The following is a 17,157-nucleotide window of genomic DNA, read 5'->3' on the forward strand; positions in this document are numbered from 1 at the left end:
CTCACCAGGTTAAGTGATCACTCAAAATTGTCCATAGGTCTGAGTGTGTGAGTGTATGGTTGTCTGTTTGTGTCAACCCTGCGATTGACTGGTGACCAGTCCAGGTTGTACCCCGCCTCTCGCCCAATGACAGCTGGGATAGGCTCCAGCCACCTGCGACCCTGAACAGGATAAGCGTTTAAGAAAATGGATGGATGGATGGATGGAATATGTTGGTCCTCCAAAAAAGAGCACAAAGATTAAACTTTTACTGCATTTATCTAGACTCACAGCTGAAATACACCAGCATCTTAGGTCCACCCGTTCAAGTCAATGTATCAACTCACACTGGATCCACTCTGCTGCATTCCGGCAGGTCACAGCTAATACACAGTCATCCTTTGTTTAGGATGCTTTGATTTACCGTAGGGACGATTGAGCAGGACAGGAAGTAGTGCACAGAATCCTGGGGAAAGAAGTTAAACAAAAACAAAAATCCACTGACAAGATGAAATCTAAATGGAATCAAATCCTTGCTGATGCAGTGGTTAATAATTATAAATACATTTACAAATGGGGGCTTCAAATATTATATTTTCTCATCTCATCTGTAACTCAGTCACCTGCCACTAGCTGTGGCTGTAGCTCCAGTTAATACCTTCTGCTATAATGCCTACAATGCTCTACTACCAGGATGTAAACAAGCACAGGCAGATGGTTTCTTGTACCCCAGCATTGTTTTATTTAAGCTTAATACCTGAATGTCCTGAGCATTCACTGACCTACAAAATGTAAAATGAACTGAACCATTCTGTTTGTGGTCTGTCTGTGTCTCAGTGATTCTAATTATACCTGACCCCCCCACCTGGTGTCTCCACCTTCATCCCCTGAGCCACACCTTCAGAGCTAAAAGTATCACAATACTCTCTTCATGTTGGTGCAGCCAACAGTCCGGAAGGTTAGGTGTGAAGGAGTTCATTTGAGTCAGAGACTCAAGACAAAAATAACCATCCTGAGTGGGGCTGTCCAGAACTGGTTCAAACCCCCCGCTTGTTTTTTTTTTTTTACATTGTGAGGACATTTAGACAATAAGGGACAGGGTCAAATGGTTGGTAAGGGGTATAAACTGTATGCCACATGTCACTTGGGATGGGTACCTAATTAGGTACTTTTATAGGTACCGAACAAAAATCTGTCAAAAGTACCGGGTACCGATTCACGAAAAATCAAAAGGTACCATGTTTAGGTACCTAAATGCATCTTTTGACTGTGAGGGAGCGGAAGAGTAGGCGATTTTCCATGCTGGACATGAAAACAGCATTACAAGGTATATATTTTAAAGAATATATACGTCAAATTGAAAAACAAAAAATATATACTATTAAACAAATTTATATTTTTTTACTAAATGAGCACAAAAAAGTATCGAAATTGGTACCATTGAGTTCCGGTACCGATTGCCAGGTACCAGGCATCGGTGCCGTATCGTTTTTTATGTGAAAGGTACCCGTCCCTTCATGTCACCCTGTCAGAATCTGTTCACTTACACAACCCGAGCTCTAAACAAGTTTGGACAGTGTTGATGAAACTGCTTTTGATGGTTTGCATCATTTAAACACTTAATAAAAGATGTTCAAACCAAAAACATAGCAACATTTTATAGAACAAAAAATGATCTCAAATTTAAAGGCAGCGATGTGTTTCAGAAAGTTTGGCAGGGGCATGTTTTTGTTGCATCAGCTCTTCTGTTTACAACGTTTGGGAACCTGGCAGCTCTGTTTCTGGAGGTTTGAAAGTGAAATGTTCCCCCAGTTTCGGCTGATACAGGATTTGGGATCAGCTGCTCAACAGTCAGGGGATTCTTTTGTCATATTTATTGTTTTGTGATGCGCCAAATGTTTTCAGCGGGTGACAAGTCAGGTCTGCAGGCAGCACGCTGACTCCTCTACTTTGGAGCCCTCCTCTTCTGATACAGGCGCCTTTTTCTCCCCCCTGTACTACGGCGTGTAAGGTTTTCCCTGAATAAGGCACTGTCCAAAGGGCAGCGTGTGTTTTATACATTGTTCTTCAGTAACGGTGCTTTCCCAGGTGTGAAAATAAACCCGTTCCTTTAGCATGTATGCATCCTAATGCCATGTCAGATGTTGTTTTGTTTAGTCTGTGTGTTGATAATAAGCTCGGTAGTCCCTTTCCTCTTTTAAGCAGACAGTTTTATAATGATTTACAAAACAATGTCAAAATTTAACTTATCAGACCAGTCTGTCCATCCCCTCGGGCGTTCCTTGATGAGCCAGGGCCGGAGAAGTTGCGGGCATATCTGAATCATTTTTAAACTCCCATAGTTCCTTCTCTGCCCGGTGCAGGTTTGACCTTGATTTGTGGGCACAGTAACAAACTTTGCTCACAGACACTGGTCTTTGGAAGTCATTCTGAGCTTTGTGGCTATTTGACTGCGGAGTCATGTCTGTGTTAATACGACGCAGCCCGAGGGCCTGAAGCTGATCACAGCTTTCCAGTATTCATTTCTCCTGGCCTTGTGCCTTTTTGTACAGCTTGTCCCTGCACCGACTTTTTTCAAAACAAGTCTCTGCCATTAAATTTAATATCGGCAAATATTTTCATGATACAACATTTTTAAATTTTAACATTTCGTCTTTGTCCCTGCACTTTTTTCAATAAAACACAGAGTTGACTGACTAGAGGAGCTTTTTTCTATTACAGGGGACATATCATGCTTGTTTCTCCTTTTCACTATGCCAGACTAGGATGCCTGTAAAGCATTTCTGCCCTCAGTACAAGTCATTTAGTTCCTTCATTGCCCCACAATAGCGTTCTCAATATCCTCATTTTAGGCCATTCTGAAGATCTCGTTGAAACGCTCCGTTTCCAGAATGACCCCCAGTAACCTCGCAACGTCACAGCCCTTTGTGCTCTGATTGGTCAGTTCTATCAGAGGGGTGGAGGGGTGGAGCCAGGGGGCGGTTTTTGCAGCATGGCAGTATTTATAAAATAGCCACATTGGATGGGGCAGACCGAGCGAGTTTGCTGTTTGCCAAAACTTCACCGTAAGGCATTGATAGCACTAATAAAATGGCAGAGTGTAGGATACGTCCTTTTGTATTGGACCCCGAGTCAGACCCGGACGGTTCTGCAGCTCAGGAGGAAGAAAATCCACCTGGACACAGATCATCTCAGGACACTTCAGTGTGGTGAGTCAAAGCGGTACTGTAACATGTATAGTTTATACGTGGAAATATAGGCAGACTTCACCAATAAACTATTTCTATAACAGGGCTCCATCCTGCTCCTTCACTTTTCTCTGTCTGTTTTATCCATCATGCTGAAAGTGTAGTCTAAAGATCGCCTCTACCGTCAGTTCATCACTATGTTATTACCGCAGCATTATTGTGGTCCAGGTTCACAGTGCATGTCAGAACAAGCATGCAAATATCACAGTCTCACAAGTATTACGACACATGCTAAAACTACAGTGTTTTAACTGCTAATTCACCATGTAAAGCCGAGCTGCTCAGCAGAGCAGAGTCCCTGCATCCAGCATCTGAGGGGGGATACTCGGCTCTTGGTGGGTGTATCCCTCGGTGGTGGTTGTGCGACTAACTGGCATCACAGAGGAGGAGCTGCTTTATCAGATTACTCCAATAAAAAGAATTGGTCCTCCTGTCGTCACGAAGGTTGAAATCTCGCGGCCAAATGGCAATGACCTATTTTCAGAGGCATCAAATCTCGTTCTAGGATATCAGAAAAAATACAACATCCCTTTTTTTGAAAATTCAGGGGATGAAAGGTCTTGTTTTCAAATGTATAATATGATATGTAAGTATTAAATCAGGGATCAGCATGATATGCCCCCTTTAACAATTAAAGGAGCAGTGTGTAGAAATTAGAATTTCAGCAACTTGGAGCATTCAGATTTTTGAATGAGTCCATCTGTAACTAAACCATCCCATCACTTAGCGACTCTCGAAAGGGGATCCTAAAGATGGCCTTATTTATTCTGATCATCATGTCAAACAACAGGCAGAAAGCTCCACGACAGCCACGTAACGCTCTGAGAGCTCATGTTCTGTTTGGCAGAGCTAGCCTTCAACAATGAAGCACCAATCCACCTCTGACTGTCAGAGAGAAAAGAAAACTCTCAGACAGAGAAACGCTGACGTTTCTTAGACTGTATGAACAATGCACAATGGCGTTTAAAGCCAATAAATGTTGCTACGGAAACTTTTTCTAACTTTTTCATTGATGACTCCCAGCTTGGAAACTCTGCACCCATTTTTACTCTCCTTTTAGTCGTTGTTTGTCCTGGTTCCTCTTCATTTCTTCCTGATTCTTTTGGACCAAAATCTGATGATTTACACTCATATGATGCATGTTTGTCATTTTCCATCAGAAAATTCTCTCAAAACCAAATCTTTCATGCAAAACAACAAAACATACCCTCTCTTCTTCTCTAATAAAAATCTCTGTCTTTTTCTTCTTCTACTGTAAAAACAACAATCCCCCCCCTCTCTTCTTCTCTGCCTGAATTCCAGGTAGATTTAAGGAAAACCATGGTTGTGTCTGAAATCACTCCCTCATTTCCTCCTCCCTACTCACTATGTAATAAATTTGATGTAGTGGACTTTATAGTCTACAACATTCACAAAATTAAAACAACATTTCTGACATGTTTTGCTCACTTGCCACCGCTGACAGTGAAGTAATTATTCTGGCGTCACTCACAGACGGCTGGGAAGTTATAGTCTTTCTCAAACGCCACAAATGGCATGGATTTCAGTGAAAGTTACACTTGAGGTATTTTTCCACATTAACTTCCAAATATAACTATTATTTTTATTACTCTTTTTTGGTAAATAAATAAAACCGCTCCATGAATTCGAGCCACAACTTATGCTGTGTTTGAGAATTACTAGGTCCAGTGAATGAAGCACCCAGGATTGACAGTTTAGCGGCTAACATCTGTGTTGTTTGTTTCTCTGCTCAAAATTTTGAGACACTCTCATCCAAGAATTAGACAGAGAAATAACATGATGTTGTTTTATGTTATCAGTCATCAGTTATCATGTAATCAGCCATTTTTCTGTTTGAACCGCAATGCATCATGGTACATGTGGTCACATAGTGAGCATCACTCATGCACTACTTTTCAAAATGCATTGCGGGATTCATTGAGTGGACTTTATAGGGTATGACTATGCTCACTCAGATTTTACACAACACTACAAAATGGCGTATTCACTGTAGAGAGAATAGGGAGTGACTTCAGACACAGCCCTTGTGTCTGAAGTCAAATTGTGTCCATATTCGCTTGAGTTACACAGGCATTCGTTGCAGTTACTGAAGGCCCTGCATGCCAGAATGAGTCGCTGATTTACTCAGATACCATCAAAAGGAAAATTGTGATTGGTTCCATTTAGTTATATTAACCCACTATTTGCCAGGACAAGTTTAAAAAAATAAGATAAAACTCATTGCTATGATTTCAGTAAGTAAAATAAATAAATCCCCTCTCCTCAAACATGTGTAAATATTTTATCTCATTTCCATCGTTTCTGTTTGGCCAAATACTGACAACTTCTACACACTGCACCTTTAATACAGCTTCTCACCTTTTGCAACAAATGTACCTGTGTATGTTCCTGCTTTCAAAACAAGCTTACAATATCATATTTTGATATCAAAGCCTCGTGCAGGTTTCTTGTAAAAGATTGGATTCCCGAGCACAGCTTGCACCTGATACATGTAAAGCTATTATGTTAATTTCCTTCATTATACAAACAAAAGCAGCAGAGGGTATCGATCAGCTCTGGAATATAAGACGTGTCATTAGAATGAACCCAGCCTGTTGTTATTTTACTCCAGGCAACACTCTGCAGAGCAAAGCTCTTTCTCATAAGAAAACAGCCTGACACCAGGGTGGAGGGCCCAGCAGCCTGCTCAGCCAATGGCAGACGTTTTATCAAAGCCCTTTAAAGAAAGCATGGTGGAGTAAAGTAACAGATCTTCTCTTATTTGGCCCGTTTCTATGAGTAGTGAATGTTTAAGGGTTTCTTTGGGGCAATTGGTGATACACACTGCATCATGTTCTTATTTCAGTCATTAGTCTTTCATTTCTGCTGTCTTATTCATCCTGAACATTCAAAAACACAGCGGACACAGAAACATCCTCAGAGCCATGTGGACTCAAAGCGATGACTGGAGGATTCAAGGTTACGAGTGCGGTGAGGATATCTGTGGAGCACATTTGTGAAACACAGGCAGGAATAAACTGATATATTCCTGATGCATGGCTGAATGGATTAATCAGCAAAGGTGTTACATTGTTTGAAATGCCACCATTAACCACAGAGGCTTAATGAGTGAAGAGGGAAAGGTCAATGATGTAAGGAGCCGTGGGGAGAGGATGCCCGCTGGCCGTGGTTCAGTTTATCAGTTCAGACTCTGACGGTACGGCTTACTTAAGGATTAGGGTCTATAGTAGGAGCATTGTTCATTTATTTCCTAAAGGAACCATTTCCTAAAAGTGCTGTTTCCATTTACGACCTGGCCTTAAAGTGACGCCAATGAAAGGTGAGAGTGCTTCTCTGACATCTTAGTATTTTTGTGTCTTCTTTTTTTTTCTATGCCAAAAACAAAAGGTGATTTTGCAGAATTATGATGAGAGCACTTGTGTTCCTGGGCAGAAGTGTCAACCAGCTCTGGAGTGTCCCTGTCACCCTCAGAGCTGACTATCATTTCATTCTTATCGCTCCACCTCAAACCAGGGTTGTCCACGGGATTTTTGAATTGGAGGGACAAACTGAGTTATTTTTCCACTCCATGCTGGAATCAAAATATGTTTTATTTACTTGAACTTTTGTATATGAAATGTGGTGTAAATAGCACTATTTAAAGGGGATCAATTAAAATAAGTTTAACTCTACATGAGATTCATGACCTTAAAGCAGAAGTAGCACAATAAGGATTTCCTAACAGAGCAGCCAACACAAAGGCCAGGAGGATAATGTTAACATTCTAAAACTTCACTTAACAGTAGCTTATCAAAATAACATTTAACATAAAAATAATAATAAAAGAAAAAACAAAAAAACATTACAAATATTCACCTATAGCTTTGAGCTTCTATTCCACATTAAACCCACTTTAGGTAAGAGCAAATTTATAAACGAGCTATTGGCTCATTGTCAGAAAACCTGCAGCTCAACATCACAAATGTTAAACAACAAACGTAGCTACTGTTCATGTGAGCAGCATATAACAGGATTTCTGTATCACCCTGGTGAGATTCATCTGAAATTTCGACACAGAGCACCAAAATTCCAACATCCATGTGCACCATGAACACACCTTTAGCTGTGGCACTCAAATACCAGACTCTCTGGGCTCTAATTTCATGGCCCAAGCCTTGCACACCCTGCGCAGTGTTAATTTTGTGAAAATTTGGTAGACCATCTGAGCAGAGATGGGTGTGATGGCGCACCAGGGGGGAGTTGACGGCGCACCAGGGGGAGGTGTCAGCAGGTTCATGTTAGCGCAGTGACAATTACGTGCCAAAAAAAGTGCGCTGAAAGCTTGCCAGCTCCAACCTGGTCTATCCTCAGCGCAAAGCGGAGTGCACCCTCCGCAGCTGGAATTTGGTGACAGGCGCACATGTGCGCACCTGTCCCGGGAGCTGGCCCACACGGTGACGCGCTTCGTGTCCTCTGATGCGCCCTGCTGTCCATTCTCCTGCTGCAGGGACAGCGGCTTTGACCGTCTCCACTACCCGGTCTTTCCAGCACACTGTTTCCGCGGTGCTGGGGATTACTCAGACCAATCAGACGCTGTGCCTTGGCTGCAGGGCATCTAAAGACGAGGAGAGGCGCTCATATGATTGGTGAAAACAGCGCTTGGCTGTGTTAAACCCACTCACGGCTTTTCTCCTCCCTCTCTGAAGGCGTGGACGCGCTCCCCTGCGCCTCTGTGCGCCTTACATGCGCCTTGACTGCGCCTCTCTTGGCACTGCAAGAAACTTGCAAAGTCAGCGGTCATGCCCTGTCTGTGCGGCGAAGGCCGGCGCAGGGCAGGTGCGCTTGCGTCTGGTCTATGAAATTAGAGCCCTCAAAGTGCAATTAACCCTCTATTGTACCTGTGATGTTTGTCGTCTTTTGGAGGGGAAAGTGTCGGGGGGTCACTGTGAGTCTGAGTGGGTCATATCCCTTCCGTCCCTGGTGCCATCTGCCCACATGCCCCAAACCACCAAGCAGCTTCACTTCTTCTGCCACAGAGAAAGAGGCTTCGGCAAAAACATTAAATAAGCAATGATTTCATATATGATGGAGCACTGTGACAGGCCATCACTTACAGTGATGTTTAACTGAGGTACCTCGTTGCCTCTGGGCAACATACCCATTTTTGGCCTTTTACACTCACACAATACATCCCAATTGTCATGAAATACTTTTAAAAAAGAGAAAAGACCTTAAGTAACCAATCGAAGTGTTTGAATTTGTCATGTGACCCTCTTAAGGTCTGGCTGAGTCCTTTTTTTTGCAGACTTTCTTGCAAGGACCAACTCATCCAATTCTGTCCACAAAACTGTCCAATAACTTTTAACTTTGTATTTCTCGGTCTAGGAAAAATATGTTTTTATTAACAGACAAGTAAAGCTGAATCTCAAATAGTTTAATCGACTTTATTTGCTGATTTATTTAAGGAAATGAGTAAAAATGCCCTGAGGCGACACTGTACCATCAGGGATTCACCATGAAAACATTTTGGTTTTATGTCTTTGGGTTTACAAGCTGTTCAAAAACAAACTGGTCATTAATTTTTCTTTTGGACCTCTCCAGTTTTTACCCACATAAACTTGACATCAGTTTTAGTAAAGTTCAGACTTACACTGTAGGCTCTGGTCTACTCTAGTGAACTTTGTGAGCCTTTTTTACAGAGCACAGGCTCATGTCCTCCACGCATTTTTTCAAGGTGAAAAGTCAGTCTCCTATAAGCCACAGAAGCAAAGTCTTTTGTTAAATAGTTCATGTACAGTTAGATAAAATATGTTTAGACTCCTTAACCCATTCATTTCAATGGGGTGTTCTTCAATGGTACAGTGTTGCCCACAGGTATGATTCAAACATGAAATCTTAGATTAAAGAGTTTTTTTTTTTTTTTTTACTTTTGTAGCATTCATTGTATACTGTTGCCCATCAAGTAATATGCATGTGTTGTTGTTTTTTTTTAAGTGTTAAAAAATGGATAAGTAACTCTCTTACATCACTGAGCAGTATGGTACAGTGTTGCCTCAAGGCAACAAACCTAAATTTCTTTAAAATATCTTTATTTGATCTATTTTAAGACAAAAAAAACACTCAAGACATGTTTTTTTCTAAGCAACATCACTATGTGTACCATAGAGGGTTAAATCTAAAATATACAGTTTAAGTTTATTAATTAAAGCAACTACTTTAACAAAAAACACTAACTAGGAAATACTTCTCTTTTTTTGTGGTGATGTAGTAGAGCTATGGGCTGGTGCTTCATCAAAGTTGGACCTCCACAGACCTCTGTCTCTCCGTCTCTCCGTCTCTCAGGTCTTAGCTGAGCTAGCTTTGCTCTTATCTCCCCTCTCTTTGAGGGCTGATCTTGGAGCGTGAGGCTGTGTTTGGTCCAGTCTCTCTGGCCTGATGCTGACACGATGCAGTGGGCAGTGTAATTCTCAGGGTCTGCTGCACATGATCTGATCCCTTCTGTTTCTGAAGCTAATGATTGACACGCCGCGCTCATTACATGTCTGTGTGCTGTAGGGCGGCCGTGGCCTGCTCGGGCCCCCTCTAACCTGATCATGACATATATAGCTGGCTGTATGTGCATTCAATTATTCAATGTCCGTCACTTGAAATATTAAAGAACTTCAACTATTTCCAGTGTTTGGCTCTAAGAATAGCACCTCTCAGACTGGTTCTACAAGTATCGGGCTCTTTGTTGGAAATGCTTTTGTGTTCCACAAGTGGGACTATTTCCCAAGCAGCTCTCACAGACCACCAGACTCCTCTTCTCCTCCTCTCCTCTTCTCCTCCTCCTCTTTCTTTCCTCTCTTTTTTTATTGTTAATGCATTTTATCGCTGCACTTTCTCAAAACAGCGCTGGTTTATTGGAGAGCCGTTGTGGAGCTGGTTTTAGCTTAAGGACCTTACTCTCTGCTTTTTTATTGACAATAGCTGCAGGATTAAGTGGCTGTGCAATTAAAGGGAAACTCCGCTGTAAAACAAGATTTAATCCATTTAGAGGAGGGTGGGACCACAATACTGTACTGGCGGTTAAAAAAGCACTTCACTCAGGTTATTCTTGTTTGAAATAAACTGAGTGCCGCTGAATTTCAAGTGTGTTCATGTGTTTCCTGTTCATTCAGTCTAACATGAAGGGAGACCCTTTATTTATGCTTTTGTTTATCCTGCTTTGAGTATCTGTCTGCTTGTTCTTATGCCGCAATTTTAAGAGGAAGGATAAAAAAACACCTTTATTTACGTCACAATTCTACCATAAAAGGTAGATAATAGGTAACTCAAAAGTGTCCAATTTCACTCTCACTTGGTCCTTTTGACGTAAATAAACTGAGGTCTTTTCAAATGGAGCACAGTTAACCCCTTGATGTCTGTGTTTATTTGAAATTAATTAAAAAATAAAACAGTGTTTTTCTTTTAAGCTGATGCTAAACTAAGTAGAGTTTGTTAATTTGTCTTGAGCACACAATATTATAAAATATAACGTAAATTATATGATAATCATGTAACATATATAACACAACATAACACACAACTTCCTCATTTACCACAATTTCTCTAAATTACCAGCTTCCAAACATCCGTTTGCTATCCACGATGCATGCTTCTATAAACCACATACAGGTCCAGTCTGACTGGAAACCAGTGATTTCAAAAAAAGGAGGAATACACACCTTTTTTGGCTGCAGTCTGGATCAAAGCGTTAGCAATAGGCGTTAGCAGGTTAACACAACCATTAACCTCTTGTTATATTAATTCTTTATAAAAATATTTTAAAAAGCAAATTATTCTGCACTAGCCAAGATTTGAATCTTACATTCAGACATGTTTATGCATATGTGCAGGGCTGGCCCTAGCTTAGCAGACGCCCTAGTCGAAAGACAGAAACGCGCCACCCCCCACGGCAAACACGTACACATACAATAAAATAAATACATAATAAATTGTGAAGATAAACATATATACATTCTTTATTACTTCAATGCGCACTAAAACTTTACAAACATAACTTTAGTTAAAAAAAAAACTATACAGCAAATCGTAAAACTTTTCAAAACAGTGCAATTAGCAAAAAATGCACATCATTGGAATATTTAGAACCATAAAAAAAATAAATAACACTTCCAAGTTTTGTGCAAAAGTCCCTGGGGGGAAAAGGTGCAATTCCAAAAACCTCTCTCTCTATTACAACATGGTAACATCCCACTTCTTGTCCTTAAAATAGTCAACAAAATAATACACCCAAGGCAAACCGGACCGGAAAGGGAACTCAACTACCCATGAGCGCTAGTGCGTGCATACTGCCGTAAAGGTACAGATCTGCCAGTCACGTGCATTTGTTTTGTAGGCGAATCACAGAAGCCAGGACTTCACTCAAAAGTATTCTTCTGTCTTCAGCAGCTGTTTGCAGGATGGATAGCGATGAGGTAATTTATTTAATTTTGACTAAATGACGATGTTTAGAATCGCTAAGTTCAACTGGTTTTATTACCGTGAAGTCGCACCTGTGCTCGTCCTGTTGAAGCGATGAAGTGAATAAAAGTAAAGACAACCACGAGCTGGTGATGTCACAAACCTGAAATAGGTCTAAACAAAACTACATACTGGTACGTTCTCAAGAATACTGTAAACGGATGATGATCAACAAGTACTTACAAGTCCAGCAAGGGCCAAGTCGGCATCAGTCAGACATCCCTCCTCGTCTTTTATTTCACACCAGCAAATGAACACCGAACCAATGTCTATTCGCGCCCCCACCAGCAGATGGCACCCTAGGCAGCCGCCTAGGTCGCCTATGCCAAGGGCCGGCCCTGCATATGTGTAGATTTGAACCTTGTTTAAAAATATTTTTCAACTTTTTTTTTTATTGCTGACTTTATGGTGTACTCTTGAACTGAGCCTGTCACAACTAGTCCTTGGAAAAATATAATGATAATAAAAAATAATGATAATAAAAAACAAAATAAACAAGCAAAAGATTCAGCAACACCTTCAAGTTGTTTGGTTTAGGACTCACACAAAATACAAAACCTTAAATGAACCATGATTGACTCAGAGTGTAAACACAACATGGAGGAAACTCCACAAGAACCAAACCACAGTTCCTGGGTCAGTAACACATCCTAAGGCCCATTTTTATCCCCGCTGATGTTACACAGAACTTCATACTTTTGGTACGAGCACACTTTCTTTGAAACAGGAAAAAAATGATTTATATTCAATAAGCTGATGATAATTCTGTAACCTGGACGAGAGCAGACACTACCACTTCATCTGAGAAAAAGTCCTGATTAAAACTCAAAGTTTCATCCCGCTGCTCAAAAATGATGAAAGAGGAATCCGTCACACAGATCTCCTTTATCAGACCAAACAGGAAGCAGACCTCCCATCGCTGTCCAAGCTGAGGTATGATGGGAAGGCAAGGCGATCATTCTCTGATTAGTATTCAAACTACACTATTCCAATCCAACAGACAGTATTTATGGATTCCTTCATGTTAGGACACGATAATATCAGACGTTATTGGCTGATACTGGCTTAAAAATGCTATATTGGATATCATCCAATTTAATGAACACTAAAATAATGGGCTGCCGCTTACTTTAATAAAAGCCCCACACTGGCGCCATAAACTGAAGCTGTTTGCACTTCACCTCTCTGTTACTCATTGTTTGTAGCGCAAAGTTTTGTGCCGTGTAGATGGATTCTACCTATTTATTTATGTTCTGAGCAATAATAGCTTAGTTGATAGAGACTTGGCTTTGGAACTGGAGAGACACATGTTTCATCTGGCATTTTGTGGTCTCTTTGTGCAATGGGAAGTTTTTATATGGAGGTATTGTGGTCATTATAGACGTTTTGTAGACGTGGGCAAAGGGCTATATCACGAAGCGCGGTCAACTTATCCACGGTAACTCACACCTATCCAGGATTGAGTAACCGTAACAATGGCAATCAGGATAATCGATAGCATGAAGCAAGTTATCAACACGGTAACTCGACCCAGGATTGACTCATCAAGAGCCGTGAACGCTCACGTCAAAGAGGAGGGCTCAGAGGCAGCTGACCAATCACAATCATGCGCGACTAAGAAAGCTCCGTATGTCACCGCTGAAGAGCAGCGGCTGATGATGCAGCAATACAAGGAGGAGAGAAGCAATAACTCAGTAAGGGGGAACACGGTAGCAGCGGCCAACCGCAGGCAAAATGCATGGCAACACATAGTGGACTGTATAAATGTTACTCATCATGGCTCAGTATGATAGTGATCACACTTCTAAATCTCATAAAATAATAAATGCTACTGTGCAAATGACTTGCGTGTATTCCAATTATCATGTCATTCTCCCAGATGTAATCCTTCTGGACGTCTGATAAGTCTATTTCAAGCGGTGGCGATTGCTCTAAGACTACAAGGGAAGCTCAGCTTCCCCTAAAATGTTCCCAAAATAGTGGTGATATGTTCTGCTGTGTGTACATTTCATTGATAAAATCTGAGCTAGAATTCCTTCATCTTTTGTTCAGAATCAGCTCCTATCACAGGTAACTGGCTCCACCTCCTTCTCATTCATCCTGGGATCACTATGAATTAATCCCTAAGTTACGTGAGTGCAGCAGCCAACACGGGATGCCGTAAACTTGCTCAGACGCTTCGCATCCCCGACAGAGTACATGTAGCTGCCCGTGGCAAAGACTCTCAGGGCGATGCACAATGTCTGTGGGACAGTCAGTGCCCCGGTCCTGCGGGTTGCACGGGCAATGTACGGCTCTAATATTTCACAGAGGTAAAGTAGTCTGGGCCGTGAGAACCTATAACTCTCATACAGCGAATCGTCACTTTGATCGAGTGGATCTGATCGGTCTTTAAACACCCTTTCTCTTCGTAAAGCTCTTCTTACAACTTGTGTGCCTCTGTCCACCGGGTTTGGGAGAAAAGGGCAGGCCATCGTTTCTGAGAAGCCGATTGGCCAGTGGGAGGGGCTTTTGTATAGGATCAGATTCAACCTCCAATTTATCCTGCTCCAGAGCAGGATAGCCGTTCGGAGTAGGTCACCATGGTGATCTACTCTGATAAAAAAGGAACAGGCTTTGTACTATCGGTAATCGAGAGTTAACCCTGAAGTTATCTCGCTAAGACACTAATCCTGCTTCGTGATATAGGCCTCTGGTCTGCACCTTTAGGAGACCAATAAGACGTACAGAAACGACGTTAGAGGACGTCCTTTGAACGTCTCTTTGCACAGTGAGTTTTGAAGCATGTTCCGACCATAGACTGTATATAGAGAGGACAGCATGGCTCTGCCATTTCCCTTTGTATGGTTTTGAAGCCAACATACCCCGGTCAAAGGTGCCGCCATTGGCAGCCATTGCGCAACCAGAGTCTGCGCAGTGGAGGCTGAGGGACTCTGAGAGAATCTGAGTGAAGCTGGGTGACAAAAATAATTATTATTTTTTCTTTTGTGAGTCTAATCTCGCCTTGACTCTCATACATATTTTACAACCCACGAAAAAATACACAAATCAACATCTGGCAATCATTGTTAAACGTGATGTAAAGCTTCATTTTTAACCTTCAATAACTAATAAAAACAAAACTCATCAGAGAAAAGAGGAACTTTTAAAACAGGCTTCTATTTGACAAGCAGCTATCTGTGGATTGTCATCGCTTCTGGTAAGTTGATACTCAGCTGCTCTGAATCTGTCAGTTGAAAAACAACAGTAAAATGTCAACAAATCTCCAACGTTTTGATTGTCAACATGTGTATGGACAATGATCAACAAACTATCACTTCTCCAAGCATTTTTTGACCTTGGTTAAGACTATCCAATTCAAGTGACAAACAGTTGACAACAGTTCAAACTCTTTAAACTATCAACAGAGCCAAACACAGACAAGTTTTGCACAACTGCATATCAGGGAAGGAAAGCTCATTTATTTGAATTACATAACATATTTAGTAGGCACACAAAATTACAGTAACATCTCTGTCTGCTGTCTGTGTGTATACTACTTGACTGTTGACTTGTCTTGTGATATATAAACTGACACTCAGTTTATATGCAAATACTTATCTGCTGATAGCTTCTTAAATGTCAACGGACGGACTATCAAAATAAAGTGTCACCAAAGTTTGACCACAGCTCATCTGGAATGGCTGGGGAGCAGGATTTTTTGTTATCGCTTTATATTAAGGTCCTGTAATAAGCATTAATAAGACCTTTGTAAGTACTTATAAGATGCTTATCAACATTATTTGTTTATAAGACTATATAACTGCTTAATAAGTGTTTAATAAGGTCATTGTAATAGTTACTACAAGACAACTTAATCTATAAGGTACATGGAACCTAACTCTAACCCTCTTTGTTTTTTGTCTTCTGCTTTTGTCTCTCATGAGCCCTACCCCAGACCTTCCCCTAAACCTAAACATTCAGGGCCCCATGCCTAAACCTAACCTGTGGGGCCTCACACCTAACTCTTACAATGACCTTATTAAACACTTATTAAGCAGTAATATAGTCTTATAAACAAATAATAGTGTGAATAAGCATCTTTTAAGTACTTACAAAGTCTTATTAATGCTTATTATAGGACCTTAATGTAAAGCGATACCAGTTTTTTGACCTGAACTGCAACCAGCCATCAGGGGGAGCAGTTTTTGTGGCGACCTCACTTGGAGCCGAGCAAGATGACGTCCATTACGACCTCATATTCAGGTTGATGTAGATGCCAAAGGTCTTATTCAGGTTTTTAATTATAGGAAAATGATCTTATGACAATAGAAACAAAGTGCAAACTCGACTTCTTTGCAATCCGGAGGTTGTCATTATTATATTTAATTAATGAAGTAATCCAGTCCACGGTTTTTAAAATGGTTTAATGCTAATTTTAAGATGAGCCCACTTGTATGGGGAACAAATTTCTCTCATGGAATTTTTTTCTAAATCAGAGACGTTTTTCTTGTCCCTGTGCTTCATTTTCTAAAATCAGGAAACAGAAAGTAAGATTTATTTTTTGCTCATATTCAGTTACAGGGAGTTTGTTTTACAGTATTTTTTTATCTAAAAATGAACAGTTTCTTGTTTCAACACTTGGGAATACTTCTCAAGGTCAACTTCTTTCTAGGTTTAAAATAATTTTTTCAAGATTTATTGTTGTTGGGCGCAGATGGCTTCGTTGTCTAGGTCGCGCCCCATGAGGTTTTCCCTGATGTCATTCCCCACTCTCACCCGGTGTCCTGCTCTATCCACTGTCCTCTCCTCTCTGATTTAAGACAAGAAAAGCCCCAACAAATAACTCCTCTCAAGTGTTATTATCTTTCTGCATGTAGTGATGTCCTGACTCATTTTGAGAATGTAACTTATCAAATGCATGTTTTGTCTTGTATTCAGGCTCCTGCATACTGTAGTCTCTTTAATAAGTCAGCCCCAGGAGTGATGCTGTAGCTTCTTAACCACAACATTATTTCTTGACGGCTTTATTCTTTAACATTTCTGCTGATTTATATTGAACTAATCAACCGAGTGTTTTTGGCAAATGACACTGCCAATCATTTTCTTTGAGCATAAGGTGTACAGATGGTCCCCCCAGGTCCCTGCAAGAGAAACTGCTGATTGGAGAGGAACGTCATGCTTAATTAATAGCAGCCATAAACGAGAGCGCTTCCCCCTGCACAGACTGATATACGCCACCATTTTTCAGCCCCGCCAGCAGGGATGTTTGCCCCCGTACATTCGAGGCTGCTGAACGTTCTGGAAATTCAGACCCAACCTGCTCAAACACAGGATTACTTTGTGATCTCTCAGCGAGGACAGCCTCTCTTTTCATGTGACAGCGCCATAATCCCCCCGCGACTGGGGTTCAGGCCGCTCAGACACCCCTAGGGAAATAGGCTGT

At 41.2% G+C, this 17,157-nt stretch overlaps 1 protein-coding gene across 4 annotated transcripts in view; it reads left to right on the forward strand.

The window, feature by feature from the left end:
- The window catches only part of LOC141789969 (contactin-4-like), a 313,441-nt gene that overhangs the window by 206,051 nt on the left and 90,233 nt on the right, over positions 1-17,157 (forward strand). The gene's annotated exons all lie outside the window — the stretch shown is intronic.

The sequence above is a fragment of the Halichoeres trimaculatus genome, unplaced genomic scaffold (genome assembly GCF_033239565.1).
Source record: "Halichoeres trimaculatus isolate MK-OKI-2021-1 unplaced genomic scaffold, fHalTri1.1 fHalTri1_scaffold_1, whole genome shotgun sequence".
NCBI lineage: Eukaryota > Metazoa > Chordata > Actinopteri > Labriformes > Labridae > Halichoeres > Halichoeres trimaculatus.